This window comes from Gavia stellata, chromosome 1 (genome assembly GCF_030936135.1).
Source record: "Gavia stellata isolate bGavSte3 chromosome 1, bGavSte3.hap2, whole genome shotgun sequence".
NCBI classification, from domain to species: domain Eukaryota; kingdom Metazoa; phylum Chordata; class Aves; order Gaviiformes; family Gaviidae; genus Gavia; species Gavia stellata.
The window spans coordinates 47,775,771-47,782,535 of record NC_082594.1 but is presented as its reverse complement, the minus strand read 5'-3'; positions in this window follow the sequence as shown (position 1 = coordinate 47,782,535).

The window sequence follows — 6,765 nt, the reverse complement described above, 5'->3', positions numbered from 1 at the left end:
TTATCTTAACATGTGCTTTAACAGACAATAGGACAAAGAACTCAAATGTAGTGCAGAAGCTGTAGCAAGTCTGCCATTCAGATGTTCCTGGCCTGGAAAAATTTGTCATTCTCAGCATGAAACAGAGCATTCAAAGTAAAGCACAAAGTATGGGGTGGAAAAGGATTCATCCTGCTCAGTGAACGCTTCAGGTCACTCTTCATCTATGTGCTCTTACCCCTTATATGTCCATATCTGTGCTTCTTAAACCATAACAGCAAGCACAAACAAACAAAAAAAAAAAAAAAAGAGAGAGAAAATTTATTTGTCAAGATGGAGATTATTAGCTGCAATTGGACCAGGAATGTTAAGTAACATTGTTTGCATGTTACTGTTTCAGTTTTGTTTCAGGTGTGCTGAACATGCTATGAGAAGGATTGTGTCCTCTCCAGGTGCTTGGGACCAAAGAGCCCATGCCCCTCCTTACAGTGTTTCTCTTTAAAAATCCTTAGACTTTCTGTTTACAAATGCAACTCCTGCAAAAGCAAGTATTGGCTTTACTCCCAGGTGCAAGAGATGCAGTAGCTGACCCTGCAAGAGCACTTCCATGTACCCTCACTGTCCTGGGATGGGTCATAACCTCACCTGTGACTTCCATGACAAGGGACTACAGCAGGGCTGGGGACATTCAACGTATGTACCCACAAACACACACCCTCACACGGCTTGTCTGATGCTTGGGAAAGGCCGAAGAGCAGCCAGAACGCAGAAGGCACTACCATCTGTGATGGACTACCAGGAAGCAGGACATGGCCACTGAGGGTGGGGTGGGAAACACCAGAGCCCTCTTTTCTCCCCTCAGAAAAATCCACACTTACTCTCAAATTACTCCTTCTGCCTGGCACGGACAGTGGCCTGCAACTTCTCGCTAAAGAGGTTTTAGCGGTGACAGATGCCAGTCAGCAAGCCCTACGGTATGAGCTGTGGGTACTCAGGACCTTTCAGGAGGAGGTGATAAACCTGCCAAAAGGTGGCACAATGTGCAGCGGCTGCACTGTTGGCTGGCTGCTCAAATTAAATTTTAATAGAACTTTTAAAAATAATTTCACCGTAAACCACAATGTATGTGAGTGAGCCTAAATTAATAAAAAACTATCTTTCAAGAATGAAGAATAAATGTAATCTGAGATCAATATTTATGAAGCTGTGATTAATTGACTGATGACCAAATGATTACAAACTTCTGTCTGAGGCAGCCACTCAAACGTATTAGCTTTGACAAAAAAAAAAATTAAAAAAAATACAAACTGGGTCAATGAAAAAATGCATTCCTAATCAATTTTTAATAGCACTTAAGATTTTATGATTTTTTAAACTTTCTTTTTAATAATTAATCAGAAAAATGAATCTAATTTAAACAAGGTGGTGTAAGGTGTTCTGTATCTGTTTGATGGTGTTCTTAATGAAGAAATTCAATTAGGGCTGACTTTTCATTATAAATCTCTGGTTTTAAGGAATGCTCTGATTGGCTGGTAAACATTTGAGACTGGGAGAATAACGGAGGTGAACCACAGCATTCAGCACAATCTATTCATTAAGATTTTACACTGTCAATTCAAGCCTCCCCTTGCTTCCAAAAAAAAAAAAAAAAGGAAAAGTCTGTGATCTCTGTAACTTTTTTGATCTTTTCTGGTGTGTTGCAGTGCTTTGCCTTGTCCCTTGCAACATCCCAGGGGACAGATCCTCAACTGGTAGCAGGCACCATAAGGTGTACTGAAAGGCCATCATGTTTAGAGTTTAAATAAAGGCCTGTCACACCTGCCTGTATATTTTGTCAGTAACATACTCCATGGTTCAAACTCTGGTGTAAGGAGGAACATCAGATGTTCAGCAGCAGCCAAAACTTGCAGAGTAATGGCCCAAACTTGAAGATGCTCCTGGCATGGATAGATAGAAGCACCGCTCTCCTGAAGTCAGTTACATCTCTGCAGATGGAAGGCTTGGAAAGATCTTCATGCATAAAATGTAGCTAAAATTCAGCCCTCTTCTCTGTTAATTGCTTATATCACAAAGGCTCTGTATATACTAGCAAATAAAATAAGCATGGGACACAAAGCATGGCCTGTTTATCCATACCTCTTGATGGTCCAGACACTACCTGGTACAGCTGTGGCTCATTGTAACCAGCCTTCCCCCAGAGAGTCTCCTGAAAAGCCTAAGGATATATCCTTAGGCTGACACATACTATTACAGGTGGGTTAGAGAGTGCCTGCACAGCATAACACTTCTGGATCTTCTTCCTGCCCTCATATGTCATTCTAGTATAATTCAGATTGTCCAGCTAAAATATTCATCTGAAAAAGGGTTTGATGGGAAATCAACCTCTTGCATGACCCTCAAAAAGGGGGATAATCTAATGTCTCAGGCACGCAAGCTGCACCGACTTCAGATATAATCCAGTATTTCTGTTTACCTGTTTGGTTCCTTGCTGACACATGGCAAGAAAAATGGAAAGTATCAGAAGAGCAAGATCAAAAAAATCTAAAAAGGGTCATAAAGAATGGGGTTTTTCACACTGAACTTTGGACGCCTAAAAGTAAGATGTCTAGGTCTGAGCTAGTCACTTTAAATTCCTTTCTGGGCCACAGAGCCTGAGAGCAGGTATATTCCACTTCAGGATAAAGTTACGGTGGTTAAACTCAAAATGAAAACTACATCTGTAAAAGGAATTTGTCATCTTTTACTATTTTTTGTGAAGAAGACTAACTGCACCAAGCTTACACAAGACTGTCAATCTCAAACATTATTAAATCGCCAAAGCTACGCTCTTACTCTGCCCCCAACTCACTTATCCATTGGGCAAAGATTTACCTTCTGGCCTCCAGCATTCATTTTATTTCCTTTCTGGCAGTGCAATATTTTTTTCCACAGCCAAAACCCAAAACATTGTTTTAAAGAGAGAGATGAAATTCACCTTCATTTTAAAATTAAAGCCACACAGCAACTCCCAAAGAGCAAGGAGCAAGTAGCAAGAGCAGCCTACAGTGCTCAGGCAGTATAGACAGGGGTTATCTGAGGCAGTATAGAGAGGGGTTATCTGAGAGTTATATTTCCGCTAAACGGCCTGTGAATGACATCAAGGAGAAGGGATTAGGCAGCGAGTGAATCCCTGAGCTGGTGCCTCACAAGCGAGGCCGTCACTCTGCAGGGCTCGTCAACAGTAAAATCCTGAGCAGGGGGGACCTGTTTTCACCCTTTCTGAAAGCAGTATGTTTTAAGGACCACAGGTTTGAATTTAGGCACCCAGAATCCCACACTTAAATCACTTCTTTACCCTCGGTTTTAAGCAAATTTCACTCTATATTCCCCTAAAGAATGTAAAACCACCTGGGAAACCCTTCTTAAAAGCTAAAGATCCAGCCTTTTTTCCCGAAGACGAAACTCTTCAAGGCAAACTCAAACAGATTTCACTGTTGCAGAAGTAGATACCAAAAGTGGACAGCCTGGCTTGGCAGCTTCCAGTCATTTCTACCTCAGCAGAATGAGGAAGAAAAAAAGAAATCAGTGTTTTCTATCTATTTATGCAGATGTAAACAATGACCTTCAAGTTAGGTTTTCACAGCACAAAGCCACACATCCAAATGTACCCAAATTATTAGAACCAATACAACAGCATTAGTTACTTCTTGCTTATCAGCTGGGCTAATCAGCCAAGACGACATGAATTTCACTGTTCATACCCTCATCCATGCTCCTCACTCTCTCTGCATAACATGCTGCTGGGAAACATGCACAGATCTAAAATACAGGTGATTTATGCACTTTAAGCCAAAAATACAGTAACTTTATTTGGCTTTATGAGTCAAACAATATGAGTCTCAAGTTGAAAAGACTTAATTGGCTCAGTTTAGTACTCTGACCAATTTATCTTGTCCTAAATCAATTCCTTTCAAGCTCTCATCAAAGAACCTTTTGGTTTTGTGATAGGTATTATTTCATATTTTCACTATTAAACATGCCAAGGTTTCTGAGATTTCAAGAGCAGGTAGTGAAGTGGCTGAAGCATTTCACAAATAAAGCCCTAATCCTGGGAGATCATTTGTGGTTAGGTTCTCGACTTTTGACCCGTCCTTTTAACCATCCTTTCTCTGTAGATCTAGTAACAGCAGTGGCCAGACACCCATCTCCTGCCTGCCTGTTTGATGCTTACACCCCAGTGCCTCTGCAGAGGCATGCCAGGCATTCCAGGAAGTTTATCCGTTTCATCCTGGCTCCAGCCCTACTGCAAAAGCACCCTCCATGCTACACAGACTATGGTGTTAGGTAGCCTGGACCTTTTAAACATTTGTTACCTCCTACAGTCACATTCTATTTCTCAGCTCCCCTTAGATGCAGCAGATTGTTACCCCTCCAGCTCCCTTCTCCTTGCTCTCTGAGGTCTCTCTCTCAGCACTACAGAATTAAATATTTTCCATGCCCCTGAAGAGTTGGTAACATCATCCCATAAATTTCAACTAAACCTCAGGCGCTACTAGATCACAAATGATTTTTGAAGTATTCATTCACTGACTAGGCATCCAACATCTGCAGAAATCTGCTAAACAAATAAGTTTAACCTCCCTACACAGAAAATGTATTCCTTTTAGCAGCTTATTCAGAAAAATAAGCTCCTTTAGAAGCTATTTTTGGTTGAGAGAAAATATATTCATCCCAACAGAGCTTGTTCTCTAACAGGTCACTTTCCAGTTACATATACTTTTTTGAAGCAGTGGAAGTCATGCCTTTGAAAGGGTTCCTGCTTTATCCCAGATTCATTTAAAAGAGTTTCACATGTCAACTATAAGACGCACTTCCTTGCTTTTGATTTCTCTTTCATGCATTTACCCTTTCTGCTCTTTGGATTGTCTAGTCACATTTTTTCAATAAAAATCAATACAAAAATAAAGCTAAGAAAGATAAATAACAGGGATTCATTGCATTTCTGTGCAGTTCGCTGGCTGCACGATAAACACACTCAACGAATTTCAGGCTCCAGTGGTTATCTTTGAAGCTCAAAACCCAATAATTTTACATTTCTCTTGCAAAAATTCTCTGTGCACCCTCCTACCTAAACGGCAGGTCAGTCATGCCAGTACTGAAAGCATCTCCTCGCAGCGCATGTCCACTCACTCCAGCTTATGACAATTCACGGTATGTCCATTATGTTGCTAATTGATTCTTTTTTTACTTGACATTGAAGCAGTATTTTCTAAAATTTACTAAGAAGTGTTGTGTTTTAACACATGAATACTCAATCTTTATCAAGTGCACCTTATTCAAACCTGTCCTTTCCCACCTAAGGATACGTTACCATCAAAGCCACTAGGCCTTATCTGCACTGGAATGTCACCATGGATTAGTGGGCTTGCTTTATTTGCAGCAACTTACCTATATCAAATTGAAATGCATCCGTCCAACTCCGCTATGTCGGCCTAAGATACTTTCCTTGTTAATCATTGCATCCACAACTTTACGCTTGTTTGAATTAGCTGCTCAGCATTCTAAGCATTTATCATGTGGCGCAATGTTAAATCACTCAGGTCTATAATTTTCAGCATGCTGTGGCACATTTACAAGAAACTACAGGAATCCTGGGACTGAGGTCAAGCAAGCAGGCTCCTAGGAGCCTCCCGTCCCGCCAGCACCACTTCCCAGCTGCTCTCCGGCAGCCCGGAAAGCACAACACCGAGGCTTCATAATTTGGAGAATCGTTGGTGCAAGCCGGGTGACAGACGTGAATTTTCATCCGTGGATTTGGCACCTCGATTTCCATGGATCAGGACAGGATCTTCCACCAGTCATCGTTAAGCAAGCATCACTACACATGGCATTCACAGGGGTTGGGGGCTTATCACAGTCCTCACTTCCTTGTCGCCCTCAAAGCTGCAGCCATGTGGGCTGTGAAAATCCCACCCAAGCCGACAGGCAATGCTTTGGGCCAAGCAGCGAGGGCTTTCGGCCGAGCTGCCTGTGCAGCATGAGGGGCAGCGTGGGAGCCAAGGGGCGATGCCAGGCGCCAGACTGCTGCCGGGTATGGACTGCTCCAGCTGGATGCGAGGCGGTGGGGAAGGGGGACTCATGCCCCGGGAGTTTCCCCTGAAACGTCTTCCCATTTTCTGTATCGTATTTTGGAGTAGGGAAAAAAAGGGACATGGAGAGAAGCCCACAGAAAGGCTCAGGGGAATTAACAGGATTAAAACGGCCGGTTTATTTAATTTAGCACAATGGAACCTGAGCGAGGGATAGCTTTGTAAGGGGAAAGGAGAGCCCTTGTAACCGCGCCGGCCTCCTCCTGCAAGGGCCTTTACCAAGCCCTCCCCACCGCGACCCGTTTCCCTCAAAGAGGCTGCGCGCAGGCCAAAAACTCCGCGGGCCCCCCAGGCCACCTCCTCGGGACGGCGGGCTGGCGAGGCCTGGCCTGGCCTGGCCTGGCCTTGCCCCGGCGGGCGCGGCGAGCCCCCGCAGCCCCGAGGCCGGCCTTTTGCGGTGGGGGCCGGCGGCGGGGGGACGCGAGGGGGGCAGCAGCCGCCCGTCGGCGGGCAGAGCCGTGAGGGGGCCGCGACTCCCGCCCGCCCTCCAGGGGAGCGCTGCAAAAGCGCGCGCCGCCTTCCCTCCGCCGGGCGGCGGCTTGGCCTCGCCGGCTTGCCGTAGCGGGGCTGGCGGGGGGCCGCTGCTGCTGCTGCCGCCGCCGCCGTCGCCGCCGTTACCGCCCGCGGGACTTCCGTGCTGGTGGGGCCGCGTCGGGCC